The 13,483-nt window shown below is 45.0% G+C and overlaps 1 protein-coding gene and 1 pseudogene across 6 annotated transcripts in view; one reads left to right on the top strand and one right to left on the bottom strand.

The window, feature by feature from the left end:
* LOC100152750 overlaps positions 1-10,945 on the bottom strand; it is a 103,174-nt pseudogene extending 92,229 nt beyond the window's left edge.
* MGAT5 (mannosyl (alpha-1,6-)-glycoprotein beta-1,6-N-acetyl-glucosaminyltransferase) overlaps positions 1-13,483 on the top strand; it is a 374,468-nt gene that overhangs the window by 93,624 nt on the left and 267,361 nt on the right. The gene's annotated exons all lie outside the window — the stretch shown is intronic.

Here is a 13,483-nt window from a genome sequence, read left to right as displayed (position 1 = left end):
CTGGAGTGCCCTGGGTGTGGGGGAGTGTAGTCAACCCACCCTTGACATGCTTTTTAGAGCTGCTGCTACCAAACCTGTCTCATGATCAAGGTCACCTGGAAGAGGGGCTGTTACATCTCTGGGTTCCTAGGACCCATCATAGTAGACTAACTCTACCAGGTTCTTAGGGTGGTGCCCAGGAATGGACATTTCAGCAACGCTTCTTCTGTGTGGGTTTAATGGTGGGCAGGTTACACTGCTTTGTAACCTTTCTCTTACTATTTCCAACTCTGGGTAACTACATCTCATTTCCCCTTCTATTAACGGGTTTATATTATAGTTTAACTTGTAAGTGCTAAGCCCTGGGCTGTTTCTGATGCTCAGTAAGCGTCAGAGACACAGAAGTTTATTTTCTGCGTGAATGGTATTTGTGTGCAGCTCCCAGACGCCCTTGAAATGTATTCTCATGGCATATTAAGTTGTCTTACAACATTTTGGTTAACAGAAGGTAAAAATTAGCACACCAGGAAATGTGGCATGTGTACCATTTCAGAGAAATTAAATACTTTTAGATTTTCCAAAACTGGTGATAGATTTGAAAGTAAACATAAAACTCCATTCTGGGCTTTTTATATACTAAGCCGGTGTTTCGTAGGGAAATCTTTTCCATGTCCTTTGGCTAAATTCTTAGCGTACAGAATTCCCTTCCTTTCTTAACTGCACTTCTTTGCCTCCGTCCTCCACCTTTCCCAAGAAGACAGTTTATTTTCCTGTTTCCTGGTAGGACTCAGAAGCTTGTATATTCCATAAAACAAAATCTCTGGATGGAGCTAGAGTCTTGGAGGGAGTCAGGGTGAAGAGGTTGAAACTGTGGGGCCAGCTGTTGCCTGAAAGCCACTTTCTCTTCTGTGCCACCTGTGGGCTGTCGCTCTGTTCTCTGACAGAAGCTGTTTCAGGGCGCACTGCAGCTATGTTTTGCGGGTTTCTCTATTCTTTTTTTTCTAAAAGTGGTAGCCTGGGAGTTCCCCTTGTAGCTCAGCATGTTAAGAACAGGACTTAGTGTACCTGAGGATATGGGTTTGATCCCTGGCCTCACGCAGTGGGTTAAGGATCCAGCATTGCCATGAGCTGTGGTATAGGTTGCAGATGTGGCTCAGATCCTGTGTTGCTGTGGCTGTGGTGTAGGCCAGCAGCTGCAGTTCCAATTCAGTCCCTAGTCTGGGAACTTCCGTATGCTGCAGGTTAGGGCCTACACCATAACCTGTAGCAACGTCAGATCTGAGCTTCGTCTGTGACCCACACCTCAGCTCACGGCAACGCCAGATCCTTAACCCACTGAGTGAGGCCAGGGATCGAACCTGCATCCTCATGGATATTAGTTGGGTTCGTTTTTTCTGAGCCACAACATGAACTCCCCCCAATAAACTCTTTAATGTCAGTGTTCCGTGATTTTTTATTTTTCCAACTGTTTGATCATTCAGATATTCATCCTGTGGTCTTTGTTCCCTGAGCCATCCTGAATTTTTTTTCTTAGGGTTTACCTGAAGTCCTTTGCTTTTTCTTCTCCCTTGTTTAATCTTTCAAGTTTAAGGTGATCCCATAATCCTTTGCTGGGGAAATGGTGCTGCATAATGGCTAGTATCCATTGTGGCTCACTGGTCCTGCTAGATTTTTGTTTGTTTGTTTGCTTGGTTGGTTTTTTTTCATCTTTTAGAGCCTCACCAGCAGCATACGGAGGTTCCCAGGCTAGGGGTCTAATCACAGCCACAGCAACTCAGGATCTGAGCTATGTCTGTGACCTACACCACAGCTCACGGCAATGCCAGATCCGTAACCCACTGAGCGAGGCCAGGGATCAAACCCGAGTCCTCATGGATGCTAGTTGGGTTCATTAACCATTGACCCACAACGGGAACTCCCTGGTCCTGTTAGTTGAAGGGAAGCAGGTATTGATTGGGTACCAACTGGGTGTTGTGTATGTTGAAGTGGAACAGATGGCGGAATTGAACCTGGTCCTTGCCCACAAGGAACTATTGTAGTCAAGAGAGCATTAACACCTCATGCATAATGACTCAAATGTGTTAAATACTTGAGGGTTTCCTTTCTCTCTGTCTTGGGTCTTCTCTGAAATGAAAGTTGATTATGTAGGCCTTTGCACTTAGCAATAAGTGTTTCCTTTGGACAATGATGACTATTTTCACCCACCTCCCCTTGGTAAAGACTAAGTCACAACTTTGGGGAAGTGTTCCAGAAGTACGTGTGTGACTGACCTTGGTAAGAACAGTGCTCATAGTCATGCTTGAAGGGTTTCAACAGATTTTCTGCCAAGGGAATGTAGCTAGCGGCCTGAACACTTTAGGCGGGGCTGCAGGGACGTCCACTGCCATCATCTTCCTTTGTGAGTTCTTCTGGACATTTCTCTTATCTCTGCAGTGGTGCCGCCTTCCCGGGTGTTCTGCTCTTCGTTGTTGCTGGTTAGTGGGACCACTGGTCTTTTTCTTCTTGTCTCTATAGTCTCCCTTTTGTCTTTCTCCCCCCCAGACAAACCCAATTTGGTACAGGTCAAGTGTCTTTCACTGTCCTGTCTTTCTTATTAGCCTTTCTCCATTTATTTATTCATTCAAGGAATTAGATGAGTACTTACTATGTGCTAGGCCCTGTTCTCATCACCAAGGATGGGAATGGGATGAAATGAAGTTGGCGAGGTAGCAGAAGGCCAGCTAGGCTGTATATAGCCAGGGCAAGGAGTTGCAGATTTCCCTTCATTGTAATGGGAATCATGGCAATGAAGGGGACAGCCCTACTAAGCCTTACATTTCCATCAGTGCCAATATTCTGGGTTACCTACTGGTATTTGGCCACAGTGAGATCCAAGGGCCAGGTGACTCATTTTATTTCCTCCCTAGAAGTGACTTGCCCTGCCATCCTCACTGCCTTGATAGATTGATCCTATGCAACCAAGTACAGCGGAACCTTGTCCTTTGTGATTATCTTGACTCAGGGAGGTGCTGTGGGAAGAAAAGTTAGGGCCACTAACTGCCTAGCTGTCACTGTGTTGATATTAACTAATGGTTCTTCTTGACTCTTGCTGGTGTGGGATGGAAAAGAGAAAATGAATAAAGTATGCTTGGAGCACATCATTGTTATCCATATTTCGAGATACGGTTGTCTTTTTTCTTCTTCTTCTTTTTTTTTTTTGTTGTTGTTGTTGTTGTTGTTGCTGCTATTTCTTGGGCCGCTCCCACGGCATATGGAGGTTCCCAGGCTAGGGGTCGAATCGGAGCTGTAGCCCCCGGCCTACGCCAGAGCCACAGCAACGCAGGATCCGAGCCGCGTCTGCAACCTACACCACAGCTCACGGCAACGCCGGACCGTTAACCCACTGAGCAAGGGCAGGGACCGAACCCGCAACCTCATGGTTCCTAGTCGGATTCGTTAACCACTGCGCCACGACGGGAACTCCCGGCTGTCTTTCTTTACACTGATTTCCCACTTCCTTCCCCATTTGGGGTTGTGCCTGGAGTCTTCTATCTCCTCCTCTGCCATGCCTGTAAATTATCACCAGGGCTCATAAAGATAGTGTGTTCTGTTGCATCATAAAATGCACACTCATGGACTTGAAGTCATGTCAGTGCCTGGGTTTCCCATAAGCTACTTTGGATTTTGAACACAAATGAAAAAATGGGTTTATTCTTCAGCTTGGGGGAGCTTATCTGCTGTACTTATCTGTTCAACTACCTTTATTCAAGACCTACTTTGTGCCTGATTTTAGTCCTGGGGCTGTTTGGGGAAAAAATGGAGAGGATATGGTCTTTGCCCTCTTGAGACCTCCCTGATATAGTTGGGGCCTGTTGACCTGTGAACCAATAGGTAAATGCAGTCTTAAGTGATAATGTAAAGGTAGGTCCAGGAGTCATGGAAGCTCAAAGACGGGTCTTTGAGGGGCACCAAAGAGAGGGGTTGGCTCATCCCGAGATGGTGGAGTGGGGAAGGATGTTGTCATCCTCTCTCAGACTTTGGCCATAATAAGCAAATGGTTTTTCTCTATCCCTTCTATTTGAAACGCCTCTTGCTTTTCATATTTTCTAAGGTAGGGGGCCCGCAGAGAAGAGGGGAAATGGGATGACAGAGCAGGAGGAGGGAAGAGGGGGGAAGAGTAGATCGTTAAATGCCCCTTCGATGCCTCCAGAGGCCCTCCTCTGTCACTTACAGTCAACCCTTGACAGCGCCAGTGGGGGTGAAACAATTGCTATGATTTGTCTTTGGATCCTTCTCTCCCCTCACCTTCAGAGCGACCTGTGCTTGCCAGATCCCCTGAGGTGGATGCTGTCTAGTGAGTTAACAGCCACACAGTGCTAATGAGAAAACAGAATGGTCCTCTGCGGTGGCCTTGATGGCCGCGGGGTGCCAGCATCTTTCTCTGCTTGACACAGCGCTCAGGGGGCTGCGCTCCCCATGCCAACGGCCTGCTGCTTTTTTTCTTTTTATTAATAGGAGAACAGTGACTAGCCATCACCCCAGAAGCTGCTGCTAAGTTCTCAGGCTTAAACTGCTCTGTGCTAATGTGCACTTTGTTGTCTGTAATACAAGCTGCCAGAGTCTGGCCACTGCTTGGCCAGATAGTGGAAGGGGGCTTCGTAGTTATATGCAGCTATATTAATTCTTTTCTTTTCTATGATAAAATAGTTGATTTAGTTGATTTAGTGTTGTATTAGTTTTCAGGTGTCTAGCAAAGTAAGTCAGTTTTACATACACATATATCCATTCTTTTTCCCCATGTAGATTATTAAAGACTATTGAGTAGATTTCCCTGTGCTATATAGTATACGTCCTTGTTAATTACCTAGTTCATATACAGTAGTGTGTATATGTTATTCCCATCCTCCTAATTTATCCCTCCCTTTCATGGTTTCCTCTATGGGAACCATTAAATTTTTTTGAATCTGTAAGGTTGTTTCTGTTCAATAAATAAGTTCTTTTCTATAATTTTTATTAGATTCCACATATAAATGATATCATGATATTTGTCTTTCTCATTCTGACTTAGTATGATCTCTAGGTCCATCCATGTTGCTGCAAATGGTGTTACTTCATTCTTTTTTATGACTGAGTAATATTCTGTTAAATATATGTACCACATTTTCTTTATTCATTCCTCTCTTGATGGACATTTTATTCATTCCTCTCTTGATGGACATTTAGGTTCCTTTTCATGTCTTAGCTACTGTAAATAGTGCTGCAGTGAACATTAAGGTGCATCTATCTTTTTGAATTAATGTTTTTCTCTGGATACATGCCTAGGAGTGAGATTACTGGATGGTAGTCCTATGTTTAGTTTTTTAAGGAACCTCCATACCATTCCCCAAAGTGGCTGTGCCAATGCAATAGATGATGAATACATGAAACTAGTTTTATAGCATCATTGTTGTTGATGTTGTGGTTGTTATCAAATACTTTTGAAACCACTCAACCCAAGGACATAGACTTGCTAGGAACATACATCTCTCTATTCCTCTTTTCTGCCATCTCCCTGCCTCCTGCCTCAGTAACCACTGGCCAGAATTTTATGGTTTTTGTTCTTTTATGCAGCTTCTCTACATTGTGGCTGGCTCAGGGGTGGGTACCTGGATGGGGTGCTACTGTAGGTATTTGCTCTGGCTGCCAGTTCTGGTAGTCCAGATCACTTGTTTTTTTCTTTTCTTTTGTGTCTGTGGGTAAGGGGGTGGGTGAAAAATGTCCTTAAGAACCTCCTCCACTTATGAGAATAGCAGCAGCAACACCTCTAAGAGTACATTTTAGCCAGGAGTTTTTTTATGTCAAACTTTATCATATAAGGCCCATTGTCTCCTTTTATGTTATTTATTTTACATTGTCTCCTTTTATAACAATTATTTTGTAATGGTGTCTTTGCCACACTGAATGCAAGTCATAGATAATATAACCTACCAGCACACAAAATTGGGGGGAAAAATCAATGCAACTTCCTAGCTAATGTAAGAGAGAAATAAAAGTAATGCACAATCAATTAGATATGTCATTATCTAAATGCTGGGGCCCAACTGTGTTAAGAAGACAAAATGATGTCTTCAGATCCCTGAATGTATTGGTAAAATCACCAATAAAGGTAACAACTCCAAGTATAGAATTGATTTGGTGACTGGTATTCTTTTCAGAAGTGGATTTGTTGTGATAGGATTTTTTTTTTTTTTCCTAACACTTAGTAGATTGTGGAAAAGTTGAAAACAAAACAAAGTATATTCTTGGTTCCTTTTCCATTATAGTTGCATTCTGGGAAAATTTAGAAGATAATGGAATCTGTTTAAAAAGCACTTTGTCCCCATCTGTGCTCCTGACCCTCCTGACGGGGGGTCCTGATCTCCAGGGCAGGTCAGAGTCCCATGGCATGTTTATAATGCAGATTTCCAGGCTCTGCCCCTGGTGGTTTGGCAGCCATGGGGTGGGGCCCTGGAATTTGCATTTTTAATAAGCATGCCAGGTCATTCCAATGCAGTTACTGATCTTGGGACAAGGTTTGAGACATGCTATTTGAAATTTGGTCTTTATTCGCCTTGAGGGCTCTCCAAGGGATCTCCCTGGTAGAGGAACACTCAGAGTCTACTTTTTTATCCTTTTTTTTTTTTTTTTTTTTCCCCCCATCTGACCAGAGGTTTCCAACACATTTCATTTTGCAGACCACCAGTTTGTAGCTTTTGATAGCAACATGGGTATCAATCCCTATAAAGCATTCAATTAATTTCAATTCCACAGCAGCCCTTGGTCCTACACACCCAGCTTAGGGCGTGAGTTCCAGTTGCACATGCAAAAGAGGATGCATCCAAGGTACAGCTTTTTCCAGGGCCTTCATCTCCCCACTGGTGGTTTCTTTGGCAAGAAGTCATGCTGTTTTCTCTACTTTGCCTCCTGTGAGCAGGAAGCGTTCAGAAACAGGCAGCACTGGTGGATAAGCCCACTTGAGAAGTGAGTGCACTTGTGCGTGAGGACAGGAGTCCTTCCTAGATGCTCAGTAGGTGAAAATACAAGGAAGCCTCTGTTTTTTTTTTTGTTTTTGTTTTTGTTTTTTTTTTGTCTTTTTGCTATTTCTTGGGCCGCTCCCGCGGCATATGTAGGTTCCCAGGCTAGGGGTCAAATCAGAGCTGTAGCCACCGGCCTATGCCAGAGCCACAGCAACGCGGGATCCGAGCCTCATCTGCAACGTACACCACAGCTCAATCGTTAACCCACTGAGCAAGGGCAGGGACCGAACCCGCAACCTCATGGTTCCTAGTCAGATTCGTTAACCACTGCGCCACGACGGGAACTCCAAAGCCTCTGTTTTTAAGTAACATGGATACATACCTTTTTAGATCACCTATTTATTCGAGAACTACAAAATTTATTTTAAGAAACTATAGGTCCTGGAGTTCTCGTCGTGGCACAGTGGAAACAAATCTGATTAGGAACCATGAGGTTGCAGGTTCGATCCCTGGCCTTGCTCAGTGGGTTAAGGATCCAGCATTGCCATGAGCTATGGTGTGGTCTCAGATGTGGCTCAGCTCTGGTGTTGCTGTGGCTCTGGCTTAGGCTGGCAGCAACAGCTCCAATTCGACCCCTGGCCTGGGAATCTCCATATGCCGTGGGTGTGGCCCTAAAATAGACAAAAAGACACACACACACACACACACACACACACACAAAGAAAAAAAGAAAAAAGAAACTATAGGTCCTGAGACTAAAAAGTTTTATAAAGCTAAAATCTAGTTTTCCCCCCAATAAATTGTATTTTAGCCAAAACCCTACTGATCCTTCTAAAATAATACTAAAAAGTACATCTGATTATACAAGAGCAATAAAAAAACTAAATATTTATTTGAATAACTAGTTGAAGTTCAAGCTGCTCAGTTGACGTGAGTTTATACACAGATCAACGGAAAGCATTCACGGAAAAGGACTGTGCAAAGGACACAATCATACTAAGAATTAGGCTGAATAGCTGCTGATTTTCAGAAAACAAAAGGCCTAAAATCACTGTACAAAATATAAAATGTATTAAACACTACCATCCACAGAAATCTTTATTGATTATATTTAAAAATTGTGTAATTATATATTGACTTGTAAATGAGTATTATACTTGAACCCCCTTTTGGAGGGCAATTCCTTGCTATACTACCAAACATCTAATTACATTGCAAAAAGTTTCCTTTTTTTGCTATCAGTAAAGAAAACAGTTAATGACATTATTGTTAAGTATTAACGAAGCTACAAAAAAAGAAATGTCTTCAAAGTGCTTTCCATGCAAAGTTAAGCACTTGCTTTTTTTAACTGAATGCACTCTTGGGATATGGCCTGGGTCACAGATGCTCTTGAATTAGAAGACTGGAAGGAGTCATGCAACCCTCTCGCTACTGGGGTACTCTTGTGTCAGTCACCAATCCCGTCTTTCCAGAATATCATTCCAGGAGTTTCTACTGCAGCGCAACGAAATGGGTGGCCTCTTGAGAGTGCTGGGACTCAGGTTTGATCCCTGGCCCAGCACACTAGGTTAAGGATCTGGCATTGCCACAGCTTCGGATCTGATCCCTGACCTGGGAACTTCATATGTCGTGGGGTGGCCAAAAAAGAATATCATTCCAGCCACTTCAAAAAGGATCAGACTGATAATGATAAATATACCTAAAATGAAATGACACAAACTGCTTCTAGAATGGGTAATGTCTGTGCTATTTGAAAGCATCTTTAAAAAGAGACTACTCATCAAGAGAAGTGTCTAAAGATTCAAAATGAATCAACACTACTGGATAACAATGTAATTCTCAACTCAGAAGTTGCCTCAAGATTAGGTGCATCTTCAGTTACTGTAATAAAAGAAAAAGCAATGCATTTTATTTTATTTTTTCTTTTTAGAGCCACACCTGCGGTATATGGAGGTTCCCAGGCTAGGGGTCGAATCAGAGCTGTTGCTGCCAGCCTACGCCACAGCCACAGCAACACCAGATCTGAGCCATGTCTGTGACCTACATCACAGCTCACGGCACTGCCAGATCCTTAACTCACTGAGCGAGGCCAGGGATCTAACCCACAACCTCATGGTTCCTAGTCGGATCCGTTTCTGCTGTGCCATGATGGGAACTCCAGCAATGGATTTTATTAATTGCTTCCACTTACAAATCAACTTAAAGTCACCAGATGTGTAGACACAATGAGTTTTTTTGTTGTTTATAGTCTTTAACTGAAATGATGACAAAGGACATAGAGCTATTTAAAAACAAAACCACAGAGCACCCTGGCTGAGATAAAGAGGTGGCATCCAGTGTGGGGTTCACGTTCTGCATGGCCACCTGCTGCGTGACCTTGGTGATCCAGGGTTTGCCTATGATCCTGACTTGTGGTTCCCCTCCTCCACAACCCCAATCAACCCCAATAATCCACAAATGGAGACCTCACTACATATAGGAGACTTTATCTCTGCATAGAACCCAGCTGCTTGCTCATGCAGTAAATAGATTAGAACTAGGCTTCCGGATGTCTCCGAGCAGGTCTGGGTGCATGAGGCTGAACATGTTTCCACAGGCCTTGCTCATTGCTGTCATCTTGACAAGGACCGAGAGGTCGTGAATCATGATGTACATCTGGTTCTTCTGCTGCTTGGCCAGATTCTACATCTGGCCCAGGATGTCAATGGCCAGGTGGGCGTTGAACCTGTGCATGAGTTCCACCACTGTCCTGTTGAGCCTGGCCATGTTCATCATCACCTCTTGCTCCAGCTCCATGTCTTCCTGGGTGACCAGTAGCTTGATTTTATTCCATTTTTTGGGAATGGCCAGCCACGGGTGCACGGTCACAGCCACTTGCATCCCCTCGGGCTTTGTCAGCACTAGCACATCCCCCGGCCCTGTGCTGCCTGGCATGATCAATTTGTTGGCTGGCAGACAGTTGTAGCCACACCTTCTAAAACAATCCAGGGGTTTAACACTGTTTGGCCAGCTGTAATAGATGTTCCTGCCTCCTCTGCTGCATTTTTAAAACGCTGTATAGTGAGTTTCCTGCGTGGCTCAGTGGTTAACGAGCCCAACTAGGATCCATGAGGATGCAGGTTTAATCTCTGACCTCGCTCAGTGGGTTAAGGATCTGGCATTGCCCCGTGAACTGTAGTGTAGGTTGCAGGTGCGTCTTGGATCCCACGTTACTGTGGCTGTGGCGAAGGCCCGCAGCTGTAGCTCGGATTCAATCCTGAGCCTGGGAACCTCCATGTGCTACAGGTGCGGCCTTAAAAAGGTTAAAAAAAAAAAAACTAAAACAAACCTGTATAATTAGGGGCATCCCTTTATCCCTTTCCCTGTTGGTCATTTTATTACTGTCTCCAAGGAGCATCAGAATATTGTCCCATTCTGTGACCCCCATGATGCAGAAGTTACTGAGGATGTTGGCACAGGCTCTCCTGCCCATCATGTAAGGGTCATCCACGATGTAGTCTGTGGTCTGAACCAAGGCAAGACTGCCATGCCCCGAAGGAATAACACCGGTATCCATCCCGATGCTGAGCCTTGGCATAACTGCTCAACTTATTGGAAGGGGTTCTCTTGTAAGGATTTCAGCAGTTTCTCCAAGGCATCTTGAGGCACTCTGTAGCCAGTGCCTTTCAGTTCAGTGAATCTGGTTAACCGGACGTTCTTGTCCAATTCACAAATTTCTGGGTTAAAGGACCCAGGTGCAGACATGGTTCTCGGCCGTGCACACCTCAAGGCTGCGCTCCTCCCCTCTCTCTCATAGTTGGCTGGTTTCTTTACAGCTGGTTCAGTTGGCGCCCTCGGCCTCCTGCCTCAAACTGGGCTCCTCTGCTCACACAATGCCGGGCGCACTTCAGTGTCACCTGAATAAAAACGCCACTCTTGCAGCAGAGGGCAGGAGGATCTGGGGGGGCTAGGAGCCTACTTATTTTACTATGTCTTCCAAGAACTTTTTGTCTTCCAAGTAAGCTAAGGATCCATCACAGGAGGAACGATCGCATTTTTGGTGAGTGCTGTAAGGTACATTTCTAGCTCCATGATTCTTGCATTGGAAAAAGGGAAACTAATTTCGGAATTGCCGTTGTGGTTCAGCGGTAATGAACCTGACAAATATCTGATCGTTGTCCTCGCCCCGTGGGTTAAGGATCTGGATTTGGCATTGCTGTGGCATAGGCCTGTAGCAAGAATTTGAGCCCTAGCCTGGAAACTTCCTTATGCCGTGGTGCAGCCCTAAAAAAGACAAAAAGGTGGGGGGAGGGCATTTTCAGAAAGCTCAGGTGATAGAGACATTTTAAAACTGGAGGGATACCAAGGTTTTCATGAGGCATGAAAGTATGAGGAAGCTGACTAGTGTTCTGGGAAAGAGTAGGGCCTGATATGGTCTTTTCTCAGGTCTTTGCTCTTGGTGATAGTAGGTAAGTCACCATCTCTTCTGAGTCACCATGGCACTCTCGAGGGCCATTGGGTTTAATAGACCCCTTCCTCTATAAGAAGAGTATTGAGGAGTTCCCTTGTGGTGCAGGGGGTTAAAAATCTGGTGTTGTCACTGCAGTAGCTCCGCTCACTACTGTGGTACGGGTTCAATCCCTGGCCTGGAACTTCCATATGCCTAGGGTGCACCCATCCCCCACAAAAGTACTGAACATTATATTTTATGACTATCCAGGGTGGATTATATTCACCTTTTTTTTCTGATTTTTTTTAAAAAAGGAAAGTATGGTGTTCCCTCTGTGGTTCAGTGGGTTACGAATCAGACTGCAGTGGCTCAGGTTGCTGCAGAGGCTGGGGTTTGATCCCTGGCCTGGCACAGTGAATTAAAGGATCCCATTGCCCCAGCTGCGGCGTAGGTTGCAGCTGCAGTTTGGACTCAGACCCTGGCCTGGGAACTTCCATGGGCATGGCCATTAAAAAAAAGGAAAGAGGAGTTCCCGTCGTGGCGCAGTGGTTAACGAATCTGTCTAGGAACCATGAGGTTGCGGGTTCGGTCCCTGCCCTTGCTCAGTGGGTTAACGATCTGGCGTTGCCATGAGCTGTGGTGTAGGTTGCAGATGCGGCTCGGATCCCGCGTTGCTGTGGCCCTGGCATAGGCTGGTGGCTACAGCTCCGATTAGCCCCCTAGCCTGGGAACCTCCATATGCCGCGGGAGCGGCCCAAGAAATGCCATAAAGACCAAAAAAAAAAAAAAAAAGGACAGAAAATGTTTTCATGGCCCCTAAAAGTTTCTTGGGTCGTTGGCACTGTGCAGGCCATGCTTTGTGGATAAACAGACTTTGTGCCTTTCTGAACATCCTTTTCTTCACCTGAAAAGGGAGGTTGTAGTTCCTTGGCAGGCACACTGTAGGCGTTAGATCTGATTTGCACAAAACCTTCTAGCATATTTACTACCTGGCCCATATACAGCAACCTCTATTTCTGCCAAGAGGCAGCATTGCATCCAAGCGCACGCGAGCCTTTGCACAGGCCTTTAGGAAAGGATCAGACTTGCCGGCTTGATTTTTCTTAATGAATCATGTTGTTTACAGAGAGCTTCATTTCCCTCCTAACCTTTGTTCTCATTCAGGCCAACCCTCATTTCTCATGTCCTCATGATTCCCCCGTGTGCCGGTTCGACACCCCTCCCACCCTTTGGGGAGGATCCCTGTGGACAGTACTCATCTTTGGAAGGGGAATGAACGCAGATATATTTGGTCTCACTGCGGTGGGAGGATTTGTTCATCTCAGTGCTAGAGATCCTAGTTTCTGCCTGAGTGCTCTGGTTCTATACTGTCTGCCCTTCTTCCCAGGCCAGGGAGATGGACGCTCAGGAAGAAGAATTGAGAGAGAGTTGAAAGGAAACTTCACTGTTAGCAAATAGCATGATGCCCTGAGCTCTGTGAAGAAGCAGAAGCAATATAAAATGGAAGGTTAGGGAGCCAGCTAGCTGGAGAAGGGAGGGAAGGGGGCACACATCAAGAGAGAGGAGGAGGCAGGGCAGGAGGGGGCGGGGATGATGGGCAGCAGGGAGAGCTTGATGTCTTTCCTGTTGAAACCCAGGAAATCATTCTTCCTCAAAAGCAAAGGGACTGGATGAATTAGAAGGTTGGGATTAACAGATACGCACTACTCTATATAAAAAAAGTAACCAGCAAGGGCCTACTGTATAGGACAGGGAACACTCACCCTCTCCCTCTCTCTCTATATATAGATATGTAGATAAATATAGATGCATAACTGAATTATTTTGCTCTACACCTGAAACGAACAAAATAATTGTAAATCAACTAATTACACTTCCATCAAAAAAAAAAAAGGAGAAAAAAATAAAACCAAAGAGACTAAGCTAATACCTTTTTAAGATGATTTGCTGTTGCCCTTGGATGGCAAAACCCGTAGCAGTTTGTGACCAAGTATTGATTGAAATCCTCATAGGTGCTAGGTGCTGGGGAAAGTGTGTTAAAACTCTGCCCGAAGGCATCACACCTGCATCAGCAAACAAGGAGGACCTTTTCAGGTATTCC

This window comes from Sus scrofa, chromosome 15 (assembly GCF_000003025.6).
Source record: "Sus scrofa isolate TJ Tabasco breed Duroc chromosome 15, Sscrofa11.1, whole genome shotgun sequence".
NCBI classification, from domain to species: Eukaryota; Metazoa; Chordata; class Mammalia; order Artiodactyla; family Suidae; genus Sus; species Sus scrofa.
This window is presented reverse-complemented; position numbering and strand designations above follow the sequence as displayed.